Below are 15,676 nucleotides of genomic sequence, written 5' to 3'. Positions count from 1 at the left end.
CACTTCATCTTTAAAACAGACACCTTTAAGGTTGGAATGAAACCTTAGAAAGTCAATTTAAAGAGCCCTTCACCTTGTTAAATTTGAATATATGTGTTGTTTTGGTTATGTGCAGTGAGATTTTTGTGCAAAATTTGTTTGTTTTTAAAAGATCATACAGTCTTTTACTAAGTTTAGGGACTTTTAGGAAGGACTAGATGCTGTATTTGAAATAAAAGCTTCTCTCCTTGGTCTGTGAATATGCAAAATAGAGGAAATTGTCATCACAGAAACTCCAGCAACTCCTTCTGTTTGCCCAGCATCTTTTCACCTTCTCTTACTAGTTTCTATCTATCTGTCATTTATTTAGACTAATTCAATTTTTGGTCCTATATTTTCTCCATATGATGATTACCTCCTTTATTGTTCTATTGTGTGCATGTAACGCAGTGAAAGTGTTTTTATAGCAGGTTTGTACCTGAGAAGAGTTGATTTAAAATGTGCCTTTAGGAAAGTTTTAAGGGGGAATTTAAAAATTAAGGGAAATCACATCCGATGTCAAATCATTCTGGCTTAAATATGTATATAAATGTACTCTTTATCAGACAATATTGTCCCAAAATTTAGAACATTTCTATTTTTAAAAAGAATCCTGTCTTAAAATCTAAAAGCGTCAGTCCATATTCACTGCAGGATGTTTAAAAATCTAACTTCATGGCCCAATATTAATGAATCAATCATGGTCCAAAGCAGAAAGAGATGAAATGCTTATATACAGTAGATTAAATAACACACTCTTACTAGAATGTGTTTACCCTTATTGTTAGCTGCCCAAACTGTTGCTCTCTCTTCCAGTTGGGGAAAAATCCTTAAGCTAAAACAAAACAAACAAACAAAAAAAATGCAGGAATGTCCGACATGTCTTATTTATTTTATTTTCTAAAAGTTATTTTGACTTATCTGAAAGGAAAATGTCTACTTTGGATGTTTTTTTCCTCCCAATTATTTACACCAAAGCACTTTGTGGTCAGGCTGACCTGGTAGCGTGACCACAAACTGATTGCCTGATATTTTATATTTTATTTCTCAGTATGTCTCTCATTCAGATCTTGAAGTATAACCAGTTTGAATATAGTTCTACTTGACAATTTAAATATGCTTGGTGTCCTCGCTGACTCTTTTTCCATGAATCCTTCTTATTTCGTTTTATCTGTTCATCAGTTCTCGCTGAGTGCATCTTGTATTCATTTACACAAGAAACTTGACCAAAAATAAACCATGTGTTACACCCTGCAATCACAGGATGTCTGCTACAAGCTGGCCATTCAATTTCCCAACTGCGATTGCAGCCTGAAAACAGCTATTTCGTCATTGTGCCGCCATATTTTCATTAGGCCTCTGCTTCTTGCTCAGAGCCTCGTCTGGCTTCACTGCTGTCAGAAGGAAGTCAAATTATTTAGAAAGGGAGGAAGGGGTGGGGGGGGATTGCACCAAAGCTGTCTTGTTTGATAGAAAATGCACATGGCATCTGATTAGGCATATAAATAATTTATAGTCGATTCATTTACGGGCAGCGTCTCAACAAGAAGGTATTCCTCTCCAATTAAATTCCCTCTTTGCCCTCTATCTGAGAAGATTCAGCTCAACGTGCAGCCAGCTGCCACTGAAGAGCTGTGGAAAAATGTAAGCAAAATAGAAGGAATTAGGGAGCTTGTTCATTACTGGGAATGCAAATGAAAGTGTCCCAGTGTTTAATGGCTTGTCACTTTCTGTGTGAATGCCAGAATGCCAGTCAGGTAAATCTGCTCATATATCGCAACCTCCATATTCGTCACAGGGACGTCTGCTGAAATGCAGTGCTGTAGAGCGTTAAAGATTAAAGCAACAGTAATTATTTGATAAGAAAATGTAATCTTGATTGTTGTTGGAGGCAGAGATTTGCAGAGCTGTAGAATAAGTGTTATTTGATGGATTTAGAATCTAAAACAGAGTATTTCCTGAGTATGTCAGGATGCTTAATGTCATTCTGGCTCATGCATGCTTCTTATTGACTAAAAGCTTTATTCCTCAGAGTCATTTTTTACTTACAGTGGCAGTAACACATTGCATATCCATAACGGTGACGTTTAGGTGTCTAAAACTTTCCCTCCTTCTGGCCTTTACATTAATCTTAACTATCTTAGTGTCGGTGTCTTGCTCTCACTCATTTTTCCTGCTTTCTTTCACTCTATTTTTCTCTGCTGGTGGTTTGTTGGTTCGGTTTGCATCCATTTACAAATTCAACTCACAAAGATGCCTCAAAATCTAAATTCGGTCTGAGGGAGGCTGCAGCAGATGGAAAGGGAGGGGGCCAGGTATGAGGAGTTAAAGCAAAAATTCTATTAAACTTTATTAATCCAAAAGGGAAATTAAATGTTCCAGTAACTTGTAGTTTTTTTTACCAGTTGTTGTAGGTGTTAAAAGCTTCTGTAGCGGTCTCTCTTGCACCGGATTTATGGAAGCATCTTACTGATCTTACCTATAATTATGCAAAAAACAATATATGTTTTTGGCAGTTAATTAATCATATTTAGTTACTTTAACACAATGTTTTTATGGTAGGGAAGAAAACTGTTGTTAAAGTTGATTTTTTTATTGGAAAAGCTTCATGGATGGAAAGCAAAATGCCTTCAAACTTGGAAACAAATTTTTAAAGTAACTTAATTTGCCAAATATTTTTGCATTATTTTCAGTGTACTTAACACCAGGGCTGTGTAATATGGCTGAGGAATTTACCGTTATTAAAACCTTTCATTTCAGCTGATATCGATAATTATTGATCAGTGTTTTGTCAGTCGCTAAAAGGCAAGGCAAGGCAAATTTATTTGTATAGCACAATTCAGTACAAAGACAATTCAAAGTGCTTTACATGATTAAAATATAAGAAAATAAAACAGAATCAAAGCAAGAAGGAAGCCTCATGCTGCTGGAGTTGTCTTCCTGCTAAAAAAAGGGAGCTTTTTCTCTCCACTGTCGCTGCATGCATGTTAAGTAATAGCAAATGACAATGGGATGCTACAGGTTGACAAAGACTACTGCATCCGCTAACAGGTTTTATCGTAAGGTGTTTCTTTTAAATTATACTGAGAATATAATTTCTCCTTCTGTACATTTGTCCCCTTTATCATGACTCTGCCTCTACTTCCTACATGTGACCTGGCCGGCGTTGCTTGGCCCGCTCTTTGAGACAGATGGCTGTTTTGGCCTGAGATTGACATCTGTATCACCCTGGGCTCCATCAGCCTGTCCTTTCCAGTGTAAAGGCTGTCAGAGCCAGCCACTCTTGGTCTGATTCTGTGCTCCCAGCCATCCTGTGGCGTTACCACAATTGGCTCCATATGCCAACCACATGGAGAAGTGTCACTCTCTGCTAGCTCTGGATACAGCAGCCAAGCTTCCAGGTTGCTCTCTCTCTCTCTCGCAGCTCCTGCCGCCATCTCTTCTTGTCAGTCTCCTTTCTGCTACTTCTTTCATTATTTTTTGTGTTTCTGCCAGTCTAGTGGAATAATTTCCTTACATGGCTATTAATGGACAAATGTCAGCGCCGAAGACTTGAGTAAACAGGGCGAGGCAGGCGAGCGGAGAGGATATTACATCCTGTAATCATCGTTGTTGTAGGTGATGATGCAGGAGAGGCGAGTTAGAAAATCAGAGGTGTTTAATAGGAATTTATTTCTGCTTGGATTAGTTCCTGTTCATTTGGAGGACTGATGGAAAGTGAAGGTGGAAGGTCAGTAGACAGCAGTCTTGGATCCATTAGTCCTCCTGCTGCAAGAGACAACAACAAGAATATTGAGCAGGATTCTGAGAAGCGAATGGACCCAGTTCAGGCCTGAGGCAAAGAGCTGGCTGTAAGCTGGAAACAGGTCAGGGATGGAGCAGGAGGGAGATGAGCTTAAGAGGCTGTCTCCTATATGGACAGCTAGGCACTATGTTGCTTTTTTTTTTACAGCACAGTTAAATTCAGTTTCTTAACAAAATTCTGTTGCTAAATAAAATAAAATGGTTTCAAAAAACCACCAAAGTGCTGCGATAAATTATTAAATAATAATCTTAAGCTGTGGGTGAATTCTCACTTGTAACACCATCTCATTGAGTGACACCCGGTGCTGGGCAGAGAGGCAGTGTGAGTCACAGTGTGTGGAGCCCAGCAGTGTGGGAACGCTCTCCATCAGTCCGTCTGAAGACAGTGAGCTAATTGTCCCTCATCTCCACATCTGAGGTATATTTTCAGTAGCAGAGACGTTCACAAAAAGTATTGCAGATGTTCTGATTAACTAACAGAAATAGTTATAAAATGAAACTTACTTGTAGTTCAATCTGAAAAACTCACACTAAGAGAAAAGACAATTAGGAGAAATGTATTGATACAATTACTTTAGTCTTTGGTGCTCAGACCTCGTTAGGAAACATAGCGCTGGATGTTGTTTGATATGCATGAACAGGAGTAAAGAACTGGGCTTCATTCAGAGACCTGGAAGATGGATAATGCAGGTTGAGAGAACCTGTCCATGATGAGCAAGCATGAAGCGACAGTGGAGAGGAAAAACTCACCATTGGGAAGAAACCTCTGGCAGAACCAGGCGCAACATGGCGGTTAAAATGAGATGTGGAATGCAGTAAGGGTCTGAGAGGAATGACACTGATTAAGTTTTAGCTACGATAGTGGAGGAGGGGCTGGAACGGTGTCATCTGAATGAAGTCACACGGCGCATCCACCGCCTGCGCACTAGGTAGCAGACGAGTTGTGGATCAGAGGCCTTTTAAGATGAACTTTGGATGCTGATTGGCTTTCGTGGAGGTGTGGTTCAAAGCTGATTGGCTGTGTCGTTGGCAGATGAAGGCGAGTAATCCGTTTATTCAGTTGAACTTCCAACTAGGCTCCATTTGCTGATGTCGTTCAGCCCTGAACATTTGTTCTCATTAAATATTCCTAAAATTTGATAATTTAATCAGCCATAAACATAATGCAGTGTAAAATAGAAACCAAAATAAATAGATATTTTGGAAAAGACAATTATGCTAATTGTTTACATACCTTTTACTCAGCAGAGCGTTATCAATTAATCATCATTCGAGATTAGGCGATACCTTTCCTAACCCTGATTCTTTTTATCCATTAAGAACAGAAACGACGCCACAGTTTCTCTTAAAACTTAGTCAAGATGTTATGTTAAAAAAAATAAATAAATAAAAAAATCCTCCTATTGAAACTGAAACTCTGGCACCTCTTTAACCTGATTACAGCCTAAATAGAGATTCATTTGAAAGTATATATAAATTGTAAATAATTGATCCCAAACAAATCAAACCTGAGACTGCAAATGTTTTTCCTCCCAAAGCAGTGTCGATACTTAGTAGGTTAAACTTCAGCTTCTTTATCTGTCCTTTCAGCATCAAACCAGCAGTGGTGGACAAAGTGCTCAACAGTAGTACTTTAATAAAAATATTGATACTCATAGTCAAATCTTACTCAACTACAAGTAAATGTTACTTTGTCAATAATCTACTCAAGTATTAAAGTACTCACTTTTGAAAATACTTAAGTATTCAGAAATACGGATGACTTTTTTCTAATATCAGTAAATTTCCGTATAGTTTTCAGAGTAATTTTAAAGAACCTTGTAACTTTCAGAATCCACCTGATGTATTAATGCATAGAACCACTCTGCTACCAATTGTAAAGAACTTCAGCATAAAAATGCCACAAAAAAAACTAAACAAGGACAGCTTCATCTTCATTTATTATTTAAAAAGAAACAGGATTTTCTGTACGGAGGCCTTAGTCCTCGACCCTGCCGACCTGGGTTTGAATCCGACCTGTGGTCCTTTGCTGCATGTCTCTCATACCCCCCCTACTTTTTAAAAAAGAAGCCACTAGTGCTACAAAAACTCAAAAAGAAAAAAAAAATTCACTGTTAAATAAAGTTTTAAAGTTTGTTTTGTCTGATTTGAGAACTCACCCGAACAACCTGGCCACATTGGCAACAACTAACGCCTTAATAAAATTAATAAACTACAAATAATATCTGCCCTGAGTTTCTCACATTGTTATAATGTCATGCTAATCTGTAAAACAGTGGTGTCCAAATTCAGTCCTAAGGGCTGCTATCTGCCATGTTAAAATTGCATTTCAAGAAAGAAAAACAGCAACAGTGGATTACAAAGCTAAGCTGAGCCAAAGGGAACAAGTAACTTGCAGCTTCCTAAAAATGAAGTGGAGTAGAAAGTACAATATTTGACTTATACTTCTATTTGACTCTGTCATTTGACTTGTAGTGGATTGAAAGTCATAAGTGCCCAACCCCCCTTGCCCCCCCCCACCCCCACCCCCACCCCCCCCCACCCCAAAAAAAACAAAAAATTAATTTTACTGAAGTAAAGTATATATATACACTCAAAAACGTGTTGTGCACCTTGTTTCCCTCCTGTCGAACTGCCTCCTCCTCCTCCTTTTATGTAGGAGTCCTTTCAGCAGAGGTTAATGCTTTCAGTCACACAGCTGTGCAAAGCCCTGGCCTCCATGATGGTGATTGAACGCTGCTGTGCTTGGAGGCCTGAGGACTGGAAACTCTGGGAATCTGTTGGACGGCACAATGAAGTCTGACTTATGATGATTGGAGTTAATGCCACAGAGAGGCATCTGGCCCACCTGTTAGCATCTCACCGCCATGCCCCACTGACTAAAGGACTATTGGCTTCCAGCCGGTTTGCCCTGTGTCACGGCTCGATGCACATGAAGAATTCAACATGGCCGTTTGATGTCTGTTCATGGCCTGGATACATAGTTAATAAAAGAAATTAGATGTACTTAGATAAAGTGTCACCCTGCTGATGTTATGTTGTTAAACACACCAGGAAATAGCTTTTAATAGCAGGGTTGGTGTAAGTGTAGTTGAACCTGATTTTCTTTATGTGATCTATACATTTCCTTGGAGATAAAGCAGAAAAATGACATAACTGCTGTCTCTGAAATGAGTTGAGCACAAATAGTGGAGTAGGCCATCGGACAGGCTTTAGTGCAAGTAATTATCGAATCTGTTCTAAATTTTAACCCACTTCATTCTTTTCATCAACATCATTAAAATGCTCGTTTATAATGGACAGCAGGAAAGAATAATCTCTAACGCCATTAGTGATGGCAGCAGCCTCGCTTTTGATAGCTCCCTGCTTTGAAAAATGGACTGGATCCCACTCTAATGGGATGTCGGTCTACTCACTGTCAGGGTTTCTCCTCTGTGTTGCAAACCCTGTCATACTATACTCTAAGTGATGCTTTTAATAATAAAGTTTATATGCTTGTCTTAATGCTTTATTTGATAAAAAACCTCTTTAAAATTAAACATTACTCCAAAACCCAGAAATGCTAGCAAACTTTTAATATATCTTAAACCATTTAGTCATTTAGACCACAGAAGAGCATAACTAGGAGGAATAAAGTTTTAAGAGGTGTTCTATATATTATAGCTCTATACTTTGACTGGACCATCAAATTGTTGCCTTGGCTGTATGTTTTGGACAAATTATCTTAATAGATCTCTAGATGTATCCAAACCCCAATTTGCAGATGTATTATTTGATTATAAAAAAGAGAAAGACCTTTATGATTTCTACTTTACATTTATGTGTTACTTTTATTGGTCAATTACCTAAAATTATAAAGCCGAATTCTGCCAAAATACACATGCATAGTAAATACTCATAAGAGGGGTATTATTTAAAACAAACACATGGAAATTACTCTCCAAGTGAATTTTGCATGATTTGCAATGAGTTCAGACTCGACACCATGAGGCCCCTGTGTTTATAATGATTATATCCTCATTTGCACTCTCTTATTTTTTTATCTCCTACTGACATGTGGACCTGTTTCTGTGCACTAATATCAACTTCTGTAACTTCAATGGAGGAACCAACAGACGAAAGTGAACTGACTCTGCTTCTTGGCAAATGCCACCTCTTCTGTTTCCGTTCTGCTAGTAATGACAGCAAAAATGTTTTAGACTAATAGGTGAGGTCTTCAATAAATATACTCTGACTTCAAACATATGGAGCTAAATTGGGGCCATAAAGTCTGTTCAAAAGAAAAAAAAAAAATAAGTAACCTAAAAATATATACATAAATCACATACAGAATATCGGTGATGTGTTACAGATAACTCCAGTTCCCACGGTCCCTGAATGCAAGTTTAAAGTTGAAAAAAATGTAATCTGGAAAGTAGTTTTCACTTTGTTTTTTTTTTCCAGTATCACATCTCTTTCTTTATTTGCAAAACCTTTCTCTAGTTTCAAAATGTATTTTCAATTGCTATTTTGTTTAGTACAAACTTTATGGCCCGAATTTAACTCCACAAGTATCCTACAGCCATCTCTGTCATTAACTGACAGAGATGGCTGTAGAGACACAAAACAAAAACCCTTAACAGTAGATGCAAACGGATTAAAAATGTAAATGTCTATCTTCCACTATAAACCAGTGTTTATTCAAGCCTCACTTTTCTAAGCAGGGAGTTTTCCCTCTCCACTGTCGCTACAAGTATGCTTGGTGTGAGGGATTGCCTTTGAGTCAATGGGTCGATGCAATTAACTGGTTTTAGTTAGATTGAAAACTTTGAACCAATCTGGCTGTATGATCTGGTTGAATTGTTTCTGTAAAGTGCCTTAAGGGGCCATGTGTTGTGAATTGGAGCTATATGAATAAACTGACTTGAATATAAATAGTGAAGCTAACGTTAGCTTATCTCATATGAAGTTCCAGATATAACATTAATCATATTAGATTATATTGCTACTGCTATCAGAACAGACTGTCTTAATCTAACTTATTTAATCACTTAACAAGTTTTAAACTATTTAGGAGAACAGCTGTTAGTTAAGTTTTATTACATTTTAAGCCATAACTAGGAGGAAAACAGTGCTGTATGAAGAGGCAGGAATACCTAAAAAGCAGCCAATCGCAGGCAGTTTACTTTTCTGTGTCACAGTTTTGGTTCTGTTAAACTTTTCAGTTTCCATGTTTTTCTAGTTTTATTGATTTAATTTCTATGTTGTGGTATTTTTTCTGGATGCATTTGAGTTCTTAGGTATTTCTTGATTGCCCTCTGTTGCATTCTTGAGTTGGTCTCCTTTTCCATAGCTCCTTTTAGGCTACGTTCACACTGCAGGCCTTAATGCTCAATTCCGATTTTTTTGTGAAATCAGATTTTTTTGCGTGTCCGTTCACACTTCCAAGTATATGCGACTTGTATGTGATCTAGTGTGTGAACTGAAAGCGTTCAACCAAGTGTCCCGAATGCGCACTCGAGGACGCGATGACGTCACATGTAGCAAGCGTCCTCAGTGTTTGCGGAAGTAAACATGACTCGTAATACCGCAGCGTATATTGCGTCCTTTAAGTTCTTCTCCAACAGGAGCAGGCACATTACGAACGAAATCTTTTTAAGAAGATCAAAAAGAAAGAGAGCCAGGTTCCGGTAAGACCCTTCGAGTTTGATCTGAATCGAGCTATCTTTCCAAACATGAATTAAGTCAGCAACCTCACTTTCTCTCCATTGACTGCTCTCTGTGTTATCTTCCGCAATGGTTGATAGTTTTTCCCGCCTCCGCTTAGTAGGACGCAGATTAGTAACGTTTAGTAACATTTGTCAAGTATCAATGACGTGTAGGTCAGATGAATGCGACCTGGCCGTACAGACACAGGTCGCATTTGAAAAGATCAGATACGTATCGGATTCAGGACCACATATCCAAGTGGCCTGAGTCGCATTTGAAAAAATCCGATCTGTGTCGTTCAGACTGTCATAAAAAGATCTGATACAGGTCACATATGGGCAAAAAAATCGGAATTGGGTCACTTCAGGCTGCAGTGTGAACGTAGCCTTAGACTCCTCTGTTCACACCTGCTCCCAATCAGCTCAGTAGTCCTTTCTTTCTTCTGTCTCCTATATATATACTCTCCCCGTGCAGTTCCTCAATGCTGTTTCCTCGTCTTTTCCTGGCTCCTCAATATATGTTTTCCCTGATGTCTCCAGGGTTCTGTTTTTTTCTGTATTTGTTATGTTGGATTTATGGATTCCTGTTTTAGTTGCCTGTGATTACTTCATTAAATCTACAAAACTCATCTCTGCCTCCTCGCCTCTGCATTTGGGTCCTCCAAACCTCAACCGTGACACTCTGGTTGGTTCCACCTTCATAGTGACAAAAGTTGATGTAAGCGCAAAGAAACAGGTCCACACGCAAGTAGATTAACAGGTGCATAAAAAGAAAGCCATGGTTCTTAGAGAAGGAGCATGAACTCATGCTTGTGATATATTGGGGGTCTCAGTATAAAATCTGCACACATTGAAAGATTAAATTGTGCGTAGAGAGTAGTTTACATGTATGTCTTTAAATAAAACTGCTCTCATGAGTATTAGTTATATGCAGTGTTGGTTCTAGACCAAATGTACCAGGGGGCCAGGAGGGGGCTAAGAAAAACATGAAATAAAAAAACTAATATATATATATATTAGTGCTGTCAATCGATTAAATTTTTTTAATTGCGATTAATCGCATCAATGCCTGAGTTAACTCGCGATTAATCGCATTTTAATCGCACATTTTTTTCCTGATTGAAAATCATTTAAATACTCTCGATGACATACAAAAAAATACATACAGGCTAGGTTTGTGCCAATGTTCTTTTTTTAAAATGAAAACAGGTCACAGATACTGATTTATGCCAAAAATAACAAATATGTAGCCAAAAAAAAGGCCCTGAAAACAGGCTGATGTAAAAGACAGTCTTTACAGTTAATACAGTCTTTTGAACAAAGACAAGCATTTTACCCTAGTGCTATAAAATTTAGTAGAGTTAACATTAGATGTTAATTAACCAAGATAATAATGAACAATTTTCAATCAATACATCAAAATCAATAGACCGACATCACTAGATCGAGGTAGTCTATGCCCTAGAAAGTTACTTTTCAGCCTCTTAACAAAAATGAGAACACACACACAAGCACCCACCCACACACACACACACACGCACACACACACACACACACACAAGCACCCACCCACCCACACACACACACACACACGATACCGACCTGTGGCGTACACAGACAGCAAGAGTGCCGTAGCAGATTCCATTTCACCTCAGTAATCTGTTTTCTCAGCGTATTTCAGGTTGCTACTAGTTACCAGACACTCAACTTGTTTGTTGGTGGTGGGGCTTAAAGAAAAGGCACTAGCGTCACCCAGTGTATGAGCGTCTTTTTCCCTTGAGGAGGTCCGCTCTCGAAGCCTATGGAAAATGCATACACTGGGGGAAAATAGCCCCGCCTTCCCGCAGGCTGCAGCGGGATCTACTTGGAAAATTGTACCATAAAACCACATAGCATTAATCTCACGTTAAAAAAATTATCGCCGTTAAAATGGCCTCGCGTTAACGCGATAATAACGCAATAATTTTGACAGCACTAATATATATATATATATATATATATATATATATATATATATATATATATATATATATATATATATATATATATATTAAAATAGCTGCATGAGGTGAAATTTCTTTTCAATTAGCTTGAATTAGAATTCTGTTTCTTAATAGATCGATATACATTCAGAATTTAGGAAGTTTACATATTTCTCACTTAATTTAAGATGAAAAAATAAAACATATAGCAAATGAAAACTGGGATCCTATCTCAATATCACTGAATCTATCACCTCATTGTTTTTAGATAATTAGTAAAAGAGAATTTGTAAAGAAAAAAAATTAAATAGATCCAAAGAACCTATCAGTAACCATGTATGTTCCAGTGCGTATCATCATTAACATTTCTTTTAAGTACTATGTCTTCAGTACAGGGGCAATAAGAAGGGCCAGGACATGATCTACAGGGGCACTGGCCCCCGTTGGCCCCTGTCTAGAACCGCCCATGGTGTTATGTGTGTAATTTTGTTAGAAATTTCATAAAATCACAAAAAAAATATGCTAAAGACTGGGGAATTTTAAAAGCTCCTATGGAAGACAAAGGCTGTGCATCTAAACCATTCACAGTGGCTTCATTACATGTTTTTCCGTCATAAAATATGTTCTGGACAAAAAATGCTTTTTTCCTTTTTTTTGGGAAGACATTCATACAGTGAGTGCTTACTCACCTTTGTAATTTCATGTGAGCTGCTTTCTGTGAATCAGCATCACAGTTATGAAAGGTGCTGATGTAAATTTGCTATTCAGTCCACTGATTGCTGCTGCAGTAGGAGTAGCTGTTGACAGCTGGGTTTTATGTGAGCATAGCATCCAGATAAAATTGCTTGTTAAAACTCACCTGAAATAAGAGATGAACTCAAACATGACTATCTTTTTTTTTTTTTTTTTTTTTTTTTTTTATATCAGGGAGAGATAGAAATAAGAAAAAACAACTGTCAAAACGCCCCCCTGACTCTGTTCTTTTCTGGAAAAATCCAGAAGCAAAAGAGAAAAAGTTGCATTTCTTTCACTTTGATGCTGAAAAGTTAATCAAAAAAAATCAAAGCTATCTTTTTTAATTTATTTTTTTTGTAATATGCATCCTAAAATAAACAATTTAAGCTCATTCTCCAACAGTTGCTACTGCTGTTGCAGACAACTCAGGCCAGGAGACGGGGATGTGTGCTCATACACACAAACCCCTGATTGAAGCATAACTGCCGATCAGTTATTGAACACGACAAATTTCTCACTCCTGCGCAAGACGAACAACACACACCCATGTGCTCCTGCACCCAGATAATCTCTCCTGCCAGACCATTAAACAAGAAAGCAGCTCCTTTGGCTCCCTTAATGGAAATTGCTATTTCAAAGCGTTCGGAGAGAGATGTTAACCTTCTGGTATACTTGTGGCATTAAAAATGGATCAAAGCCTCTCCGCTTTGATGTCAATAGAAGATTTTATTTGGGTCGTGGCGGCAAGCCGTCTCCTCAGTGCCCTCTGCTGGGATAAAGCTGCGCTCCAAATGAACATGATTGATGTGGTTTTCTTTTTTCTCTGATTTGTTTATTGCTTCACTCTTTTGCTGAGTATTAAAGAAGTACAGAAAATTCTGGATTAAAAACCTAAAGAAAGCAGCTGGTTCCTTTTCCCTTGCAGTCACTCCATCAATCAGGGGTTGTTGTTTAACATGAGAGCTGATGTGGACTGTCTGGGGTATCTTATGTGGAAAAAGGGGAAGGCAGGGGCGTACCTCTAAGTGTGGTTGGGGGTTGAACTTTCGACCCCCAGCGGGGAGGCCTAAAAACCCGGATCCCCTCGCATTAGAGTCTTCCCCATGGAGCTCAGCGTGGGGCTGGGAACAAACACACTGTCCAGAAAGATAAATGACTCTGAGTGGAAACAAGTTCGCCTACCTGTTACTGCGCCGTCTCCACGTTAAGTAAGACTGTGGGCTGGAAACCAGCAGAGACCCGTGGACAGCAAGGGTTGTACATCTACTTAAGATGACGACTGTATTAGTAGGAGTGCTTCTTGCTGGAAGCAGCCACTGTATGCATGTGTTTGTGTTAATGTGTATGAGCCCCCTTGGGTAACGTATGGGGGAGGGAATAAAAGAGAAAGAGGCAGACACAGATAGAGTAAAAAAAAAAAAGAGCACATAAATAATTGATGACAGATACCGCCTTGCATCTGTGCCTGCTGCTGTGGAGTTCTTTCAACTAGGCGTGGAAAGCAGGATTGTGCTACCATACTTTGTAAATGCTCATTTAAAAAAAAAAATTAAATTTCTGGAAACGTCAGGTCTTTTTAAAAACGATTTTCAATCTTATGCATGCAAACCTTTTGGGTTTGCTGATAATTGTCATAACTTTAGAGATTCTTAAGGATTTATTTCTTGGCAAATAAATGACCTATGTTTTTTTCTTTTTTGCCAGACAACTGTAAAATATTGTTAAATTGTGTAACATTATCAGTTTTATATGCGCTCTTATTTAAAAATATTCTTGGGTTCTGTTAAAGGAGAATGTTCAGTTTAAAATTGAGAAGTTCTTTTTCATTTTTTTATTCCCATTTAAAAGTGTCATCAAGTATTTTCCTGGAAATCAATATTAAGGTTGAAATGTTAGTATCTGGCTGAGTTTGACCCGACTGAAAACCTGTGGTTAAGTATTTCTGTACCTGAAATGTATCATCTAATTTCAAACGAGGGATGTAACAAAAAATCTATTCTGTCTAATTTCATTAGATAATATTTGCATTGATTAAAAATACTGTAATAGCTCATTAGACGATATTGGTATTGATTCTGAATACAGCGGAATGGATCCTAAAAAATACACAAGTGCAAACATCCATTTATTTTACAACTTTTAAACCTCCAGCCACTAGGTGGCAGTGCACTGCCCAAGAGCCTATTATTAAGCTGCTTGTCCCACCTCCACAGAGTAACTGAGATATTCCAGAGCTATATCAACATAAAAATTCCAACCTATATCGTCTTTGTTAATGCAAGAGGATATATTTAGGTAAAACCTATCCTGAAAGATATCGTTATACATATCGTATTGTCAAATTCTTACCTCCATACCCTTAGTTGAATTCTTTGTTCTACTATTGCTTTCATCCATCCAACCATTTTCTGTCACGCTTATCCCAAGCGGGGTCACACACACACACTCACTACCAAGGAGAATTATAGAGCCAATTAACCTAACAGTCATGTTTTTGGAGTGTGGGAGGAAGAAGGAGTACCTGGAGAGAACCCACACATGCTCAAGGAGAACATGCAGACTCCATGCAAAAGGACACTATTACTATAAATTACTTTTTTTGCTTTCAAAATAAAACATGACTCCTGATGGAATGTAAAGACCTGTGCCTCATTGGATTCACTACGTTTTCTTATAGTAGACCTCAGGCAGGATACAGAAAATGACTTAATGTTTTGTTCTGAAAACATAAACATTTAGAAGCCAAAATGTCCAGCGGTAGATAGCGTAATGTCAGTGAGCTAAATATATACAGAAAAAATTAATGATTTTTATGCACTTAATGAGAAAATCTAATATTTTTCAGTATTTGATTAACCAGTCATTGTCCAGAACCAATCATGGGAGGATCAACTGGCCAATTGATTGCAGCATCTCTCATGTTAATCTATGTGAGAAAAAGGATGCTGTAAAAGGAGACTAAAACAGCCTCCAAAGGTTAATTAGTTGAATATTGGCTTGTGTGAGTTTTTTTTTCTTTCCAGTTTTCCTTCAGTCTAAGATTGTCACAAACAAGTGGGTTGAGGGCTATTTGGAATTTCTATACATGACTGACTTTAATGTATTTAGCCCCCCACCTCTTGGCTGCTCCATTATATGTCTCAGTTTGCCTCATTAAGGCTTTGTGGGAAATCTCCAGCTCTTGTGGAGGAGACTCTCTCTTTGATGAGACTATAAACAAACAGTGGAGTTGGTTGACATCTCCCAAGTCTTTGACCATCTTAAGCTGTGCCGTTGCCCAGACCTCCTATATTTCACAAGTCTGGAGGATAGTACTCTCAAAATCCTTCAACCTTGTTTGTTTTTTCTTATTCCCTCACTCAACCTCGACTCCAACACCTCCCCTCTCCTCTGCCTTTGTTAAAGACAGCGCCTCATCCACTCCCCCATCTCTCTCTCTCCCTCTCTCTC

General features: G+C 38.2%; 1 protein-coding gene across 8 annotated transcripts in view; it reads left to right on the top strand.

The window, feature by feature from the left end:
* agrn (agrin) overlaps positions 1-15,676 on the top strand; it is a 454,482-nt gene that overhangs the window by 142,625 nt on the left and 296,181 nt on the right. The gene's annotated exons all lie outside the window — the stretch shown is intronic.

The sequence above is a fragment of the Cyprinodon tularosa genome, unplaced genomic scaffold, assembly GCF_016077235.1.
Source record: "Cyprinodon tularosa strain WSP-4 unplaced genomic scaffold, ASM1607723v1 ctg273, whole genome shotgun sequence".
In the NCBI taxonomy this organism is placed as follows: Eukaryota; Metazoa; Chordata; class Actinopteri; order Cyprinodontiformes; family Cyprinodontidae; genus Cyprinodon; species Cyprinodon tularosa.
This window is presented reverse-complemented; position numbering and strand designations above follow the sequence as displayed.